Source organism: Sinohyriopsis cumingii, chromosome 1 (assembly GCF_028554795.1).
Source record: "Sinohyriopsis cumingii isolate HCF-2022 chromosome 1, ASM2855479v2, whole genome shotgun sequence".
NCBI lineage: Eukaryota > Metazoa > Mollusca > Bivalvia > Unionida > Unionidae > Sinohyriopsis > Sinohyriopsis cumingii.
Genome location: NC_142961.1, coordinates 9,648,093 through 9,667,014, shown reverse-complemented (window position 1 = coordinate 9,667,014; position 18,922 = coordinate 9,648,093). Strand labels below are relative to the sequence as shown.

At 38.3% G+C, this 18,922-nt stretch overlaps 1 protein-coding gene across 3 annotated transcripts in view; it reads left to right on the top strand.

The window, feature by feature from the left end:
- The window catches only part of LOC149806399 (uncharacterized), a 49,774-nt gene that overhangs the window by 26,679 nt on the left and 4,173 nt on the right, over nt 1-18,922 (top strand). The window lies entirely within an intron of this gene.

Sequence of the window (18,922 nt, the reverse complement as noted above, 5' to 3'; positions counted from 1 at the left end):
GGGGGGGGTAGGAGAAATTTATTCCGTCGACGAAGTTTGCGAAGATTTGGCTGCCTTTTCATGAATAAATTTGATCAAGACCGATTCGATATCTACTACGCGGATCATGAAGATTAATCGTGATGAAACCATGCGGTATTGCCTGAGCGCGGCTGAAGAAATTTTTAAATTTGTTTATGTCCATATCGCCGTTGCACCAAGTCTGATGAATATTTCTCAACGTGTGAGTATCGACGCCATTGAACACCGACAAAATGTTACAATTGTCCCTAATTACTTTTGGAATTTGCGTATATCGCTGCGTCACGTAAATCACATCGGTGTTCTTGTGTCGGCCACGCGAGAATATCCTAGCCGGATTAGTTTGTTTATCCAGCATAACATCATCGAAAACGACAAGATTATTAACATCACCATCTAAATTTGCCACGGATGGGGTTTCATTGATGTCTGTGATGAATTCAATTGTGCCTTCGTCGGTATTGTCGCTAAATTCTTTTAGTACTTGATAGCAACGCTGATCATCAACGGATGGTGCAACCAAATACAACTTATCCCATTTTAACCATCGCATTATCAAATTTAGTAACAACTGCGTCTTTCCAGAACCGGACGGGCCAATAATTATCATCCTTATCGAATTTGGTAACACCGCGTTGTGTTTCACCTGCTCGCGTTTCTTCGTGGCTGAAAAATCAATTACATTCATGTTACTAGAATACATGGATCTATATTGTGTTAAATGTCGCACGCGCACAGCTACGATAAATCCAACCGAAATCGTCACACGCAATAACAGGAACGCAATTGCAGGAGAATGCGAAGTTTGCAAGACACGCAAATTCAGATTTGTAAAAAAAAAATAGAAGAACCGGAGGAGACATTACCGCCTCCTTGAAAAATCTACCTGGGTTGCCCTGGGCGAAATATCCCGGAGAAAAACATCTGCCAGGATACAATTACTGCGGACCTGGTACGAGGCTCGATATCAGACTCAACGATAATAATCAACCAAATCCCGGCGAAGATCCAGTAAACGCCATCGATAACGCGTGTTACTATCATGATCTTGCGTATCGCAGCGGGGATTTACAACAAAGACATCTCGCTGATATCAAGCTAATTCACGCATTAGACGCGATTCCTGACAAAAGTTTCAAAGAGAAATTGGCAACTTGGTTGATAAAAGGCGCGATGAAAGGTAAATTAGTACTCGGCGCTGGTAAATAATAATGGAGTAAATATATTATTCTCCGCGAGGTTTTTGGCGAGGAAAATCAGCAATAGCCAAACTCGCCAAGGCAGCAAAAGTAAAACAATCCACCGCTGAATCGTGGTTATCGAAACAGGCAGTCTGGCAAATTTATCTTCTTCCGCATAAGAGAATACCGTATGCGAGTTTCTCAGTCAGCGTCCCTAATGAAGTTCATCAAGCTGATTTAATGTTTCTTCCTTACGATACCGTCGACGGAGTCACATATAAATATGTCTTGACAGTCGTTGATATCGCTAGCAGATACAAGGAAGCCGAGCCGTTATCGAATAAAACAGCAACGGAGATCGCTAAGGCGTTTAGCGAAATTTATTCACGATCTCCATTAACATGGCCGAAGCTTCTCCAGGTTGATCCAGGTCGAGAATTTCTTGGCGCGGTTACTTCACTGATGAAAAAGAATAATGTTAAAATCCGTCGCGGTATTGTAGGTGTTCATCACAATCAGGCTATCGTCGAAAGATTCAATAAAACTCTTGCAGAACGATTATTCGGATATCAGTACGCGCGCGAATTTATTCAAGATAATCGATCTCATGATTGGGTATCGAGGTTGCCTCATGTGATTAACGCACTAAATAACGAGACAACGAGAACAATAGCAATGAAACCCGCAATTGCAATTACAAAATCGAATATACCCCTAAAGCGAGATTCTACTATTCCACCTGTGCTAGGTAGCGTCACGGTCAGGTATTTATATAAAGAAGGCGAGGCTGAAGGAGGAAGAAAAAGAGCAACCGATCCAACCTGGAGCGTAACAACACATAAAATATCAGCCGTAACAAGATCGTCAGGAAGACCAGCAATTTATTTCCTAGATTCACTAGCGCCACAACGCGGATTTACCAAGGAGGAATTACAAATAATACCGAAAGATACTCAACTACCGCCAGCGTCATTAATGTGAAACCGAATTCTACCTAACTGAGATAATTTTCTTACTCTTGACACGGCTAAATACACCAAATTTGACCAGGAAATTCTATCATCGACAATCCAAACTTGACCATCGACGGTTAATCCCTGTGATGAATGTATCGTTGTTGCATATCCTAGTTTCCATGGCGATCTTTCTGCGTTTATCGCGCCATTGACAAGATTAATATCAACAAGAATAATATCGTTCAGTACCAAAATCTTTTCCTCTCCGCAGGGTAAAGTAACACTGATATTTTGTTTTCTGGTATCAGCGGGCCTGTAACACAACGGCACCTGTAATGTTGGAAATTTCTCGCAATGCAGTTTGAATAACATTTCCTGAATAACATCGCGAACAATTTTCCTACTAGCAACGATCAAATGATCGGGACGCCACAAATTTAGAAAAATATCCATCGGAGTCTCGTCGATTATTTTTCTCATCACATCGCATTGAATTTTATTCGGTTGTAATCGAATTATTTTCTTAAATTCAGTCAGTAAAATATCATCGGATCTATATTCAGCGTCGATTTCCTCATAATAGTCAACGAAATTTCTGAGCCATTCGTGAGGAGATTCACCATCAATCGGATCAGGCTGGCCATGATCTCCGCACATTATCACGGCGGTATTTTTCTCCTCCAGCCAGGTTAGGAACGATTTTAATACAACTAAATTTACTGTGCAAATTTCATCAAATATTATAATTCTGTTGATATATTTATTTTCCATACGAGCCGAATCCCATAATCCACCACTGTATTTGAAATAACTATGATAAGTACCAGAATCAACGCCGCGTTGCTTTATTTCTCGCGCTAATCTGTGAGTTGGAGTCAACACGATCATATCAGATTTCGCAAATAAATTTATCGCTCGCGTTGTTTTACCGCTACCACCAGGACCATTTAGGTAAACGAATTTGTTACGCGAAATCGGGTCAAATGCGGATGCAGCCGTCGATATTTCCTCAAATTTATCTCGATGAAATTTATCGCAATCTTCGACATCGGCGTCCTCACAGTAATCTAGGATATCCTCGTTTTTTATCCTCCAAGTTCCCCAAGAGCCATCGGAGATTAAATTATCCAGCCTATACTGGTATTTCTTATCGATATAAAACGAGTCCGTTGCGACCCTTACCGCGATATCATAAAATTTGTTTATCATCGACAGTAAATTTATACTCACATAAGCTAGCATCGAAGACCTCAAATGCGTATACTGCGCTGATTCTCCGTCGAGATAGCTAATTACGGTACCCAACTTTACTCCGTCAATAATAATATTTTCTCTGTTGCAAAATATCCCTCGCGACACTGTATCGGCTATAATAAAATCCATCTCGGCGTCGTTGATAAACAACCTAGCGTGTCGATGTTTATGATCAACGGATCCTCCTTGAGTAAATTTGCCAATTATTTTTCTTCCGATATCTTTCGCGTTTTCACAATCCGTCGGTAGCCACACTTCAGTTTGTTTTCTATACGATATAATTGCCTCGCTAACCGTCAACGATATTAACATTGATGAATCCAGCATATACCTCAACAACACTATAGGGACCCAACGACGCTGCGATAAATGCCGACCGAACCAAATATAACAAATTTTATGTAAATTTTCAGCAAGCTCGAATGAAGTTACATAAGCGAATCCTGTCAAGACAAAATCAGGTAACGGTCCGTTAATTGCCACTCTCGTCATCTCGCTGGTGGGATGACCAAATTTAGCAAAATAATCCGCACAATCGCCATATCCGAGGAAACTTCCAGGATAGCACGCGCTCATATCAACGGATATCATGTCTTCGAAATAATATTTGGTATTCCACAATCCGCCATGGCCGTATTCGATACAGCTAAGTTGAATATCAGCGAGGTATTCGTTTCTCGTAGGTTTCCACGAATTTCTTTCTCTGGCAGCATGAGCAGCAACAGACGGAACAGTAAAACAATTCGTTAATAACTGATCAGGATTTGACGAATATTTCACCGCGATATTTTTCATAGATTCATGTAATTTTTCATCACGGTAAATATCTCCTCGCGGCAATATAAACTGATCATATTTTTCTTCGCTCGAAAATAACCAAACTGATATTGGATCAGATGCGGCTAATATTTTGATATATCGGAACATGGCATCAGCGCCTTCCATAGGATAAAATTTAACAACCCGATCTCGCGGGAATATCATTACCGACTGCGACCACGCATGTGAATTATGATCAACATTCTCGATTGGTACTCCTCGAGATTTATACGGCGACTAATATAATATTTCTCCCGATAGCGTTTTCACCGTGATAGGAAATTTAAGTTTTTTGCTCAACACAGCAACATCGTCAATCGATGCGCCATCAACAACAGTCTTCGCCCACGCGTTAATTTTATCCAGCCTCAACTGGGTCAGACCAGATCCACGACGAGCGTTTTTCATATGCTCGATAACACGCTCGGCAACGCAATTTATCATCGGTGATTCTTTCATCGCAGGTAGATTTTTCATGTCAGGATTATTATTCAGCCGATAAATTCCATAGACAACAGCGCTAGATGGGTACGCCCTGGCATAATAAGGACCATCGATTCCCAATAATAATCCCGGCTTCGAATTTTTATCAAGAACGACGTTTTTCTTACCGCCACGTATTGGATCTCGTTTATCGCGAATAATCCAAGTGTCGTCAGGCATTTGTGCAATAAATTTTATTCCAAAGATAAATCGCTCCTCGGAATGCGAGTTTTTTATATGCTCGATTATCTTCTTGGCCCGTTCCAGATTCATCGTAGCATCAACAGCGTTAGTTTTCCATGTCGACCAAACATGAATCCCCCCATCATCGAAAAATTCTTTTTTGGCGCGATCGACCTCAGGAATGATATATTCTGCCTCATCAAGATCAAATGTATCCATTATTATATTTTAGACAAATATTTAAATTATAATATGCAGTGCAAATGGATACCAATCGGATCAACAAAATCATGCGACAAATCCTGCAGAGGCGATTATTGTGGCGCTCATATATATGCAATTCGACGAGGCAGTAAAGGACCACAACGGTGTTTAGTTTGCCAAGTTGGCACGCGAGGAAAGACTCGATTGTGTTTATCCTGTGGAGGGAAAAATTATCGGGAATTGCTCAGATATTACAAAAAGAAATCTTCCTCGGTGATAACATGCGAAGAGGATTACATTAATCGATTCAAGGCAAATTATGATTTAGACAGATAAATATTATATAATGGAAATGAAATCGACGATTCCTGCAATGAAAATCACGCACGAGTATAAATCTCATCCAATCATTGAGGGGTACGAAGCATCATCGGATGGTATCGTTAGACATATCAAAACAAAGAAAAATGTTGGTCATGTTGGTAATTCGGGTTATCTGTTATTTACCATTAACAAAAGCAAAAAACGAAGAGGAACAAATTATTTTAACCATCGGTTCGTATACGAGTGTCACAAAGGACCTATCAAGATAGGACTTGTTATCGACCACATCGACGGAGATAAACTCAACAATAAATTATCTAACCTTCGCGCAGTGACGCAGAGCGAAAACTGTAGATTCGGTAATTCTGGTGGCGCACGACCACCTAAGGCGGTTAAATCGATAAATCGAGAAACAGGCGAGGAGATGATATTCGAATCGATGAGCGCCGCTGGGAGGTATTTTCGTATTCATCCAGCATCGGTACGATATGCGGCAGAGGGAATAATTCACGCAACATTTTCATATAATCTCGGTGAGTGGATCGAGTTTTCTTATATTCCAATAATATTTGATTCGGAGAGCGACGAAGAATAATTGAATATTACAGAATTATATAATGGACGAAGAAAATATAAATAACATCATCGAAGCTATCGATGACCTGAGAAAAAAAAATATAAATCTTCCCTCGGAGTTGGACACGAATAAAATCCGATCCGAATTCGAGACAATTATCCAAGGGAAACTCGAATACAAATACACGCTGCCATCCGAATACAAATTAATAAAGAAAATTCAGATTGCGATGTATCAATCACTTGCGACAGTCAGCGATGATCGCATCGAGGATTTCGTTAAATTATCGACGCTAGTGGAGAAAGCTAGATTGATTTTATCCGACGAATATGAATCAAGAAAAATTACAAGCTCGCGTATCAGACAACTGAAAAAACGTGTCGATGAGAGCAAGGCCAAGGAAATCGCAGATTCTTGAATTTTCCTGAATATTTTCCGCAAACAACAAAAAAAAAAAAAAAATTAAAAAAATATATTAATTTTGAAAATTTCCCTGGATTTTATTTATTTTTTTGGCTTGTTTTTCCCCGTGGACAGATTTACGATTTTACCAGTAGATTGATACTAACAGTTTCCCCGCGGATATCAAGCAAATTTCCTTTCTGATCCGTCAGTTTGAAATTTATCCTTGACAACAATCGATTATGACATCGCAGATAAAACGGATTCACCGGCTCCTTTATTATCAAATAACCCGGAGAAGCGCTAGGTGAAAACGAATACAAGATAAATCCCTGCTGCGCCTGATTTGACTCTGACGAATCAACATTGTAACTACCCTCGACAACATCCGCGTGAAGATAAATCGCGATAACTTCCGTTATATTAACGATACCTGGCGAGATATGCCGCCCGCCTTTGGTCGGATCATTATCGTGTCTGAGAAACAGCGCTAATTGTTTTTTCTCTGCCCATGCGGCATGTAATTTCGGAAATAACTCATCGATGGTATCAGTGACGGATTTTCTTAGTTTATCAACGTCGTAACCGGGAAATTTGAAATTTGGTAGCGTTTCCTCGGTTAATTTATGTAATTCCATGAATTTTTTCTTATTGCCTGAATTTTTGATCAATGTAAATTTGGTAATAGGAAGAATATAATCGCCGATTGATATATCGTCGACTATCGCCTGAATGAACATTTTATGATAATATTCAAGATCGTTCGCAATTCGATTCAAGCGTCTCACGTGCCTTGGGAGTAAATCACACCAGCCTGTTTTATTTAGGTTACATTCATTGAAAAATGATCGAAAATAAGAAAGTAACATTTTATGTACTCTATTAAATTCACTGATGGTTTTTTTTACATAATCGCCGTCTATTGGGGTTATTATAATTTTTTTATATTCACCAATATCTATCACTGTATCCGAGGGTGGGATTTTGGGAAGAACCAACCATGAAACATTTTCCACCTTAAAATTAAAAGAAAACACAATACGATCACGTTTATGTTGCTCCATGAGATCAACGGCCTTATCGATTATATCAAAGCCAAATACAGATTGTGATCCCGAAGCCTCGTCGGTGACAAAGTCGTATTTTTTTGGTTCTAATGTACTTGGTAAATCCAACGAGGTAAACCCGGGAGTTGTATCATCCGATGTTTCCACAGGAGGAAGTTCGGGCCAACCTAATATGGTCCTAATCGATGATTGGTAAATATCAACGATATACGGTGATTTCACTTCTATCATCGATGATAGTGTTGGTTCGTGCGCAGATATTTTTATTCCCGGAGTAGCATCGCCGGTTATATTTGATATTCTGGTGGTAAATTCCTTATCCAGCTGATCAATTTCGTAACTTCCTGTTGGTATACCGACATATATCCAATCAGGTGTCCATCGGGTTTGGTTTTGTTGGCAAAAACAAGTGAATTATTTGACAATAATTTACCGAATGACGTCGATCTAACATTAGGCCAGCTGTTGTAGACACGCAATTGTGTTAACGCAATTTCTTTGACGCTAATTGGTGTTGGAAAATTGATGCTAAATTCAGGCTTGGTTGAGCTTAACGATATTAACGTTGTTGTCGGCGGTGTCGTGTTTGTCACGATCTGGGCTAGCTCGGACATTATTAATATTCATTTGTTCAATCTCCGAGTAAATACCGATCATTGCCGAAAATTCTAGATCGGAGATAACGCCATCGTTGAGACTCTCCGAAAGCAACGATGATAATCTCGAATACGCGTCATTGACCTTGGTTAGTTTGTTTTTGTACAACGATAACTTTTCACTCGTGCACGAGGAGATTTTTTTCGCTACGATATTGAGAACACCAGCGATTGTCGTTGTTGACGAGATTATTATCGTTGCAACGATTGGCGCGATTGTTGTTATCGCGGATAAAATTATTCCAGCACCGGCGACTACCGCAGATACCGCGTACACAGCAACGTCAATGGTAACTAATCTACGCTGGTATTTTTTTATTTTTGTTTGATATTCGTCGAGGAGTTTTTTTGCGAATCCTGCCATGATCGCGCCTGATTATAACGGTAATCCGATGCGGTCATTTATTAGTTATTTATCTAGTCAATTTCTTTGTAAAATCAGAGTTTTTTCCGTTTTCAAATAGTGGGGGGTTTTATATCGACAACTACAGTTTCCTTTTCCTCGGCAACTGCGACCGGCTCGGGTCGACCAATTATATCCCAACCAGATAAATATTCGAAAATTATAAAATAATACACTGGTCCCATGTTGGTTCTATCCGGTGGCGTTAGTTTAAAAGTTTCAGTGTTATTTTCATCCATGGAAATAACGAAAAATCCAGGATAATATTCATAAATTTTATGGCTATCGTTTGTCACGTTAAAATTTGTTGACTCCGAAATAATATATACTCGATATATCCCCCGAATTGGTGCGGTAAAATTAAAAGAATCATTATCGGGTGTCCATGTGATATTTTGTGACCTTAACACAAATGATGCATGGTAGGGAATATTTTTTGTTATTACAATCTTTGGTATGCGAATTAGCGCTAATATTGGAATATCCAACGGTAATATTGCTGCGCCGATTTCGTCGGCGTGTAATGTTACGGCGAGAAGTTTCTCGTTGATATTTTGAATTTCTCCGTCGTACACTGATGTATCGACTTTTTGACGCGCTAATTCTCGTACCGCGTTAATTTCATCGTTAATTTTAGTAATATCCTCGTCGATTTTTCTTGTTTTCTCGCTGAGGTCGTTATGTGATGTTCTATCGGCTTTTTGAAATATTAATGCACGTGCCGATTCAATATCATCGTTGATGGATTTTGTTTTCTCGTCGTGTGATGTTTTATCAACTTTTTTACTTACTAATTCACGCATTACGTCAATATCTACGCTGATTTTAGTAATATCCTCGTCGATTTTTCTTGTTTTCTCGCTGAGATCGTTATGTGATGTTCTATCGGCTTTTTGAAATATTAATGCACGTGCCGATTCAATCTCTCTGTTGATTTGGGCGATATCTTCGTTTATTTTTTTCGTTTTCTCGCTGAGGTCGTCGATTGATGTTTTATCGATTTTCTGACCCATCGCGGTATTTATTTTGGTAATTTCCTCGTTGATGGATTTTACTTTCTCGATGAGATCGTTATGTGATGTTCTATCGGCTTTTTGAAATATTAATGCACGTGCCGATTCAATATCTTTGTTGATTTGGGCGATATCTTCGTTTATTTTCTTTGTTTTCTCGGTAAGATCGTTATGTGATGTTCTATCGGCTTTTTGAAATATTAATGCACGTGCCGATTCAATCTCTCTGTTGATTTGGGCGATATCTTCGTTTATTTTCTTTGTTTTCTCGGTAAGATCGTTATGTGTAGTTGAAGAGGTATCGATGATTTTTTTTATATCCTCGTCGAGATTTTTTGATGTATCGTCTAGTTTTTTAAGATCGTTAGTTAGCTTGGTAAATCTTTTTGTCACTCTGTCCTGAAGATCGTCGTGTAATGCTTTATCAGCCTTCAGAAGCAACGTTGCTGATAACTCTTTGTCGGATTTTTCCACATCCGCGATATTGGCCTTCAGGGGTAACTTCGCTATAATATCGGCGATATCAGCAATAGATTTTAATACCATCTCCGATTGACGAGTAAATTGACTAATATGATCGCGGTATTCGTCTCGCTTGATTATATCAGTTATTTTGACGTTGCTGGTTTGTAATCTTCCTTCGGTATTTTGAAAAACAGCAACTTCGCCCGGGTCCACCTCTGACAGCGATAGAAGATTGTTAATATCGCTCTTGGTTGCGAACTTTGATAGATCGACGTCAGTCACTTCTGCCTTTTCCTTCCTGTAGATAAATCTACCGTAAATATCAACCATGATATTTATCTATGACATATTCAAATACAATTTTATGATACGGACCGGATGATTTTGAAATTGCATCGAGGACGTTAATTGATTCAGGGCCGCATATCGGTGGATCCGCTAATGTCTGCGTTGGAAGTGTCGAATACCAAACCGGAAGATTTAGTTTTGACACATAGTTGATAAATTCATTTGGCGGTGCTAATCCGTACGAATCAAAATAAACGACTTCGCGAGGATTAATCGCGTAGGCAACCCAGTGTGTGCCAGGGCCGGTATTTTTATCGAGATTAATTATTCCTGTCTCGGTAGGGTTTGGTTTTTCTGGTAGTTGATCCCGCATAAATACGCCTCTGAAAAATTTTATTTTTTTTTTCTTTGCTTCGTTGATTAGATCTAAATTTGAATAGGCCGTGCTAATCTTAGGCCGGATCCGTATGGGGGGCGTCTTAGATAAAGGCCGGATCCTTTTTGTTGTTTTTGCAACATTTTCGCGATTAAGGGAGAGAGGACGGGAAGTAACCCTCCCTTTTTTTTACGGTATCTTCCTCCCATCACTTTATGCGCTAATTTGGAACCTACGGCTCCAGCCGCGCCTAATCCTACTGCTTTTCCAACTGCCGGAAGAATCCCAGCTAGCAGTCCCGGAATAGCAGCTAACAGAGGAAAAATGCCGCCTGTTTTGACCATGTCTCTGATGGCGCCTATAGAAAGGCTCACATGAACACCGGAATTTGCTGATTTGGCCTTGGTAAATCGTTCACGTTGACCTCTAGTTAGCGACAGTTTGTTAGGTCCACCGTGAATCTGATCGTTTTTCAGTGTTAATTTCATACCGCATCGCTTTGATATCGCTGATTGGAGCTTTTTTATCTGACCCGGAGTCAGAGTTACACTGACGTGTTCGTATGGCATATTAATAATCGCTTAATCTAAATTTGGAATTTGTCACATGTTCTCGACAGGAGTATCGATGACTCTCATTCTGCCGCTAATGCCTTCCAAGATCATTGTTCTATCGCTGAGGATTACCGCGATGGCTCTTGCTGCTCCGGCTGTGTTAATTCTAGCTTTGAAATGGATATCGACAACGGATTGTTTTACCAAATCGAGATGCTCCAGGGAAAAGTAATAGATAGGATAGCGAGTATTAAAATCCAACTGTGATATTTGCAATCCGGTATCGATATTTTGATCGCGGCCCATGAAACTTAGTAATCGATGATATGCGCGGGCCGTTGAAAAATTTTCAAAATCGATGGCTATTTCCTCGGATGGTTCTTGCTGACCGTTTATTCTCAGTGAAACATTTGTTGCTGCAAATTTGTCGAATATCATATGACTGTGAAGTTGATCGTATCTGTTTGCGGCTTGAAGAGCAACGAAGATGTGCCTAGGTGCCGAAACGCCTTGTTGTGACGCAATTCGCCAGGTAAATATTCCGTTGATATTAACATCACAGGAGTCGGTCATCGTTGTCAACCAGGACATGACGGATTTTCCACCTTGATTCATGAATGATAATAATTTTTCTTCCTCGAGCATCGATGGAACTATCGCTGGCATCCACAAGGTAAATTTGTTTAGGATTACCTTGCCTGCATCACCCACACCCGCGCCTGCTTCTCGCCAGATGGCTTTGTCATTGCCAGCAGCGTCTCGAACGAAAGTTATCGTGTGTTTTGCTCCGTAAATAACTTTTCTGAAATGCCTGCAAAATCCAAAAATGTGAGATAGCGGAATTGCACAGGAAAATCTTCGTTCATTTCCCTTTAGCATAGCTCTTCTCGTGGCAAATCCAAGGTTGTAATTGGGATTGGTGTTAATTATCATGTCTTCGAAGGCAGCGAGATTACCGGGACCAGCGTTAGTATTCGGTCTCCTGACTTCATATTGGACATGATCAGCGGTATCAGAATTATCCTTGGCGAACATCATGCTAGGACCGGCCGATCTGGTAAAATCATCCGAGTATCTCGCTAGGCCTATTATCGTCGTTGCTAAATCAACGTTGTCCGTGATTGATTCGATTTCTCTTCCATCGATCATGTAAGTGGCACTCTTGAATAAAGCCGTAATGCCGTTGTTAACGAATCCTACTTTAAAATTATCGCCAAAGTTGGTATTATCGTTTTTAATAATACTCCCAACAACCTCGATATATGCCTCAGATGGGAGAAAATATCTTGTTGTATCGTGGACTTGAATTTCCAAGCGATTATTTGTATTTGGGTCAACTGCATCGTACGAGAAATACTGGAAATCTCGCACGGATGTGTCTCTACCTACAGGCTCGTCCATGTCAAACACTTCATTTGACACTTGTGCGAACATTTATTATTAAGAATATCATCTAAAACGAAGACCGCTGCCTGAAATGAAGCTTGTATTTGCAATTTCCTTTGCTAGATTTGTCTTAGCAACTTCCTTTGCTAGATTTCTGTTAGCAACTTCATTTGCGAGATTTATCTTAGCAACTTCCTGCGCTAAATTTGTCTTAGCAACTTCCTGCGCTAGATCGTTTATTTTTTTATTTGCCGCGTCGTTTATGACTTTGCTGATTTCGGGTGGCATTTCTCTGGTGATAGGCAATTTGACGGGTTGTTTTTTGCGCATTAAATTTAATATTTTACTTTTGACAACATTGAAGCCTTTACTGGCCAAATTACTGATACCAGAAATGGCAGTCTCGCCAATTTTTCCTATTGCTTTTAACCCGAGCTGTTTGATCACGGGTCCAATTTTAGGTATTACTCGCGTAAAGAGACTTCCAATGATATCGCCGAATCCATTACCGTGGATATATCTGTATACGGGCAATCGAGAGTTTACTACGCGGACCTGTTTGGGTCTGCGCTGATGTTTGTGAACAATCATGTTATTTCAATTGTGTTGTTTTAATCGATGAGTTCATCGACAAGTTCCTTGTAAATGTGAGAGTCGATGACACCACCGCGGAATAATCGCTGACAAATATCTGAAGCCTCGTTAATTACTTCGCGAGAGTTATTTCCAGCTCGTTTTCCTCCGATTAATACCTCAAGGCGAGATACATCGTTGACAACACTGTCAGGGCAAACAGTATATCCGCTTCCTGTCTTTGGTTTTGGTTTTGATGGTTCGCTAAACCACTCCGTTAACACGTCCTTCTCTTCCTTTTCTTTTTGTTTTACTTTTTCTATAAATTTAATATATTCGTCATCACGTTTGTAAGGTGGTTTTTTACTAGCAAAATATATCCATTCGATATATTTGTTTTTTTCAAGAGGTTTTCCACGAACACTGGGGTTTAAATATTTATCCCTATCATCATAATCCGCGGCAATATCTACTAAATTTTCTCCCCTTGCGATTTGTTCATGCACATCACGGGTAAAAACATTTCCGATAGCTTTATGAAGATTTTCATAGTCGGACTTCGCAGTTTCTTTCTCTTGTTGAGTTGATTTTTGCGATATCCCCGAAGATTTTTTTTCCTCCTTCCTTGCATTTGCGTAGTCCAGAAAATCACTGTAAAGAAAGCTTGTTTTCTTCGCCTCAGGTAAATTATATTTGGCTCGAAATAAATTATTATACCAAACATACCGCGATTTAATTTTTTTCAATCCGTCTTCCGTTAAAAACATCTTTCTATTGTCAAAGGAATCTTCGGCAAATATAGCAAATATTTTAGTATCTTTGCCAAAAAGGTCAAATTGTTCTTGCAATGTTTTCCAACCATTCTCGGTAAATTTTTTTTTTATTATATCTCGAGGTTGAATATCTTTATCTTCCTCTTTTTTTTCTTCTTCTTCTTCCTCTTGCTCTTGTTCTTCTTCTTGCGCTTGTTCTTCTTCTTGCGCTTGTTCTTGCCGTAATTTTTGATCTTCATCTAATTCTTCAGGAATTTGCCCCGTCCTCAATTCTGCTTGTGCTCGTGATTGTGCTTGTTCTTGTTGTGCTTGTGCTTGTGCTTGTGCTTGTGCTCGTGCTCGTGCTTGTGCTTGTGCTTGTGCTCGTGTTTGTGTTTGTACTATTCGCTCCGGCAATAATCGAGTGTGTTGCTCAATGTCTCTCGTCATATGAATAAGCCCCTTCTTCCTGAGTTCCTTATCTTCCTTTTTATCGCCGTATGCGACTTGCTCGATTGCTCCAGTGACTGGACTCAACAACTTTGACGATATCTCGGTAATTCCATACTGAGAATCTTCGTAATCACGAACTTTTTTCTTAAATAATTGTTTTACCGGGATAAGTTTCTTCACTGCCGCTAATTGCTCTCGCGCTAATCTTGCAGAATGAGGCTCTCCAACTCTACTAGCTTTCCGACTCATATTATTTTCAACTATATTGTTTTAATGCGAGGTAAAATTAGGATCAGCAGCCAAATCTTCGCAAACTTCGTGGACGGAATAAATTTCTCCTACCCCCCCCCCCCCCTAAAATTGCTGTCCAAAATCAATGATTTTTGCACACAAAAATTGCAATCGGTGACGAATTTACGCAAATTATTTTTCGTGGCAAGGCTTATTTTTGAAATCTGAGGCTTCTACGGAGAAAGTTCGCGTAGGAAGGTTTATTTTGGTCTGGGGGTCTGGTCTGTAGAACTTCCCTGCTGCTAGCGTAGAGAATATTTGTCATGGATAATAAAGATCCCCGCCCATAAATGGCTAGAAATTCACAAATATGTCAAAACGCCACAAAGATACAAGAGGAAAAGAGAAATCGCAGCTTGTAGAAAAAATTTAAGTGTGCTCACCTTGCAGTAACGAGACTGGACTGAGTCACAACATTTATAAAATAATTCCAGTCTTAGTTTACCTGAGACTGAGTCGTCATCAACGTTGGCATCAATCCAAACGATACTATATAAATGAGACAAGAAGCTCTCAAATTTAAATGCTTTAAATTCTCATGAAACAAATTATTCATTATAACTATTTTAGGTTAACGCCTCAGATCCTCAAAAAATAAGATCAGTTATTCGTTGTAGCCTGTTTAATTTGATGTTTCAAAGTCAGACCTGCAAAACCAGGTCAAATAACAATCAAGCAAGTAATTTACTTTGTGACATACCGAGAACTCCAAAAGTTGTTTGGAATGAATATGTGCTTACTGAAACTAGGCGATATTATATATTCTCTGTGGCAATTAGAGACATTAGTATTTATCGGTATCCTTGATGATATATGCTGTTGTCATTATTAGTTGGTTATAGATTAATGTATCTTGCAAATCATCTCAAGCAGATTAAATTCTTTTCTTCAGAGAGTGATGAACATTGTTATGGAATTTGATGCATCTTATACAAAACAATTCCTTAGGTAATTTTTTTGGAAGATCAGTTTCTTTTCAACTTGAAACTAGTGTAGTCCAGTTCCATGCAAAAGAGCGGAGGTGAATGCTTTATTTGTTTGAACATATTGCATACCTCTGTCCTTTTCCTCTCCTATCTTACGTATTCACATTTTTAAAATAACTGTTGAGGTATAAGTCGATGTCACCTTGAATTCCACAATTTCCATTCATAGTAATCTCAGTTGGTATACCAATACAATGTAATATGAGCGTTGGATTTAGAGTGCTGCGAAATTAATTTCTCGACGCAGACGAAGGAGTGCTGTATCGACGGGATAGGATATCCAATTATTGCTGACAACTTTCCTGTTTAAAACAACACAAGAAAACACTAGATTACTACTACAATTTTATTGAAGAAGTCCAGGCACTGTATTAGAACTATCTTATAAGATAGGACTTAAACAATGACATGAAGTCTTACTACTAAAAATAAATGGCATTTATAACATGCTATAATTGTAATACACAAAAATTGCTACATGAGATGAATTGTAGAAATACTCGAGCCTAACGCTGTATCGAATGTTCATTTAGTAAGCAGATGGAAGAATTTGATGATTACACATGTTTGTGTGTTTGTGGTGGAAGCATGCATTAAAAATATTTACACACTGTGTGATTGTGGTGGAAGCATGCATTAAAAATATTTACACACTGTGTGATTGTGGTGGAAGCATGCATTAAAAATATTTACACACTGTGTGATTGTGGTGGAAGCATGCATTAAAAATATTTACACAAGTATGCTAAAAGAAATAATGATCACAAAATTTGAAAGGAAAATGAAGTAAACATTCAAATGGCAATGCTTTCAATCAAGCAAGAAAATAAGTCCATATTTTAAAAAAATTAAGCGAATGGTTGATCGATTAATTAAAGATCCAGCTATCACCATTGCCTTATCTACTACGTTCACATCTGCTATGTATACATAGCTGCGGACCACCAGGTAAACCTAGCTTGTAAGAGTTATTTACCTTGTTAGATGTGTGCATATTGCGTTCTTAGATTTTATTTCAAGTTTATTTATATTTAATATAAAGAAAGGATACAGTATTAACAAATATCAAATTGTTTCTACCTTGTTTGGAAGGGCCTTAGAAAACGTTCTCATGCTTAAAATGATATATCGACAAAAACGTATGCATGTGATTAACCACAGTCCATTTTGTAAATAATGGTGACCTGAACAGCTTATAAGGAAATTCGAATTCTTAGATATCTGAGTTACGTGTTTTTCTCTTGATGATTAATTAGTTCAAATACGATAGTGGATTAGATTATTTGGTTTTACCTCGAGAATAATAGAACTCCAATGCACCCACCCCAGTTTACTTTATAATGATATTTGTATCGCGCTGATGGGATCTTACTCCTGAGATAAAAGGTTCGATAAAATAATATAAACATGAAAACTCATAATCACAACACAAAATATATTGAAATTCATTAAAAAAGAAAAACGATTATTCTGAAGTTCAAAGTTTGAAATGAAGCGATCACTATTGAATATAATTGTCATAGCTTGTAGTTTTAGGTTTAGTGAAAGTTAACCATCTTCTACAAGAATCGATAGAATGATACCAAGTATGTTGAACGTTGTGTCAGACTTGATAATGTCTCTTAATACTTGTAAGATTCTACGTGTTGATAATTAATTTTAAATTTTCATCATTAAGGCATAATTGCTTGACGTATTGAATATTGTACTGATTCTTTTCTCTGTACCACTGTATTGCTTGTTTCTGCAGTGCTTTTGTTTTACAAGATTAATAATAAACTCGATTAAGTCTTTCCCCCGAATTTCCTTGACAAATAAACGGAAGATAAAGAAGACAAAATGTAAGATAATAACTCAACTGGAAAGCTGCCAGAAAAAAAAAAACTTTTAAGAAAGACAAAAATCCATTAAGAGCTGAAATTGGTAGGAAATTTGTAAACCATTCACCAGCATTCAAATTATGGAAAGCTTCATATTTTAGATAATAAACACATATACTGGAACAGTAACATGAAAATTACGCGAAATGAACGACAGGAAAGAAATGAAACAAGCTCAGACAACACGATCTATGGTTTGATAGTTAGAATTTTGTTTATCAGTAAAAGATAAAGTTAGTTCGACACACATTGGTAATATATGTTGATCACATCACCTCTTATCCTTCAGCAGACAGGCCAATACTATTTTGCAGAAAGAATTACTTTTAACCATTAGATTTTTTTCTGTCGACGTCCTTTGAGGATGAGGCTTACCGCTAGCCGCAAATTCGTGTTCTTCAATACTCAACAGCTTTTAAGCGTCTAACATAGCAACTGATGTCGACTCCCAAAATCGTATCCTCCAGTTTTTATTTTTCTTGTTTATTTATACGAGCAGTTAAAAGTCAATTATTTATGTTTGCCCTTGATGTATGCCCAGTCATGCCGTGGTGGAATTTTGCAACTGTTGCAGATCAAGTTAAAATATTTCACATTTATTTTGTTTTTCGATTTGAATATATCGTCAATAGGTAAATTTCTTTTATATTTTACAGCAGTTTCCTAATCTAGTAGTAAATATGAAATTTGTGAACTGATTTATCCAGATGTGGAACAATAGATGGAGTGTTTTTGTCTGCCAAATAATAGCACCAAATACAGGAACTAGATATTATCATCCATACTGCAGTTTTGTGATTCTGCATAATATCGTTATGTATATATTCCGCTTCATACAATGATGATAATGAAATTATTTTTTCTACTGCCTCTTAACTATTAAACGATTGAATAGATCCCTTCCATTTCACGAGTAAATACTTTTTCCTTTTATTCCTTTTCTGTTTAATATATTTTCAGTTTCATATACATCACACAGTTTGTTTGACATCACACAGTTTATTTAAGACATAGCGATAACTCTTGCTCGTCAATATACCCTCTCTATTCTCACCCTTCGGGTTTTCCAGTTTGTAAGAATCCTGATGTCGAAGGTACCACTTAGCAAACATCGTATTATTTTGTGAAATTTTTACAGTTTTGCAATAGTTTTAACTTTGAAGTTCTATATGTATCAGTCGCCAAACGACCAAAGAGACTGTTTCATACTAGTAATCTTGTTGTAGTATTTGTCCAACTCGTTTTAGCTGGAGGCATGTTTATTGATGTGTGATAAGTGTTGCTAGTCAAGGGTCATGAAATTGACCATTCTGTAGGGAAATCTTTTTCTACCTAGCTTGTGCAATGTGTACGTAGATCGTTCCATTAGCCATTC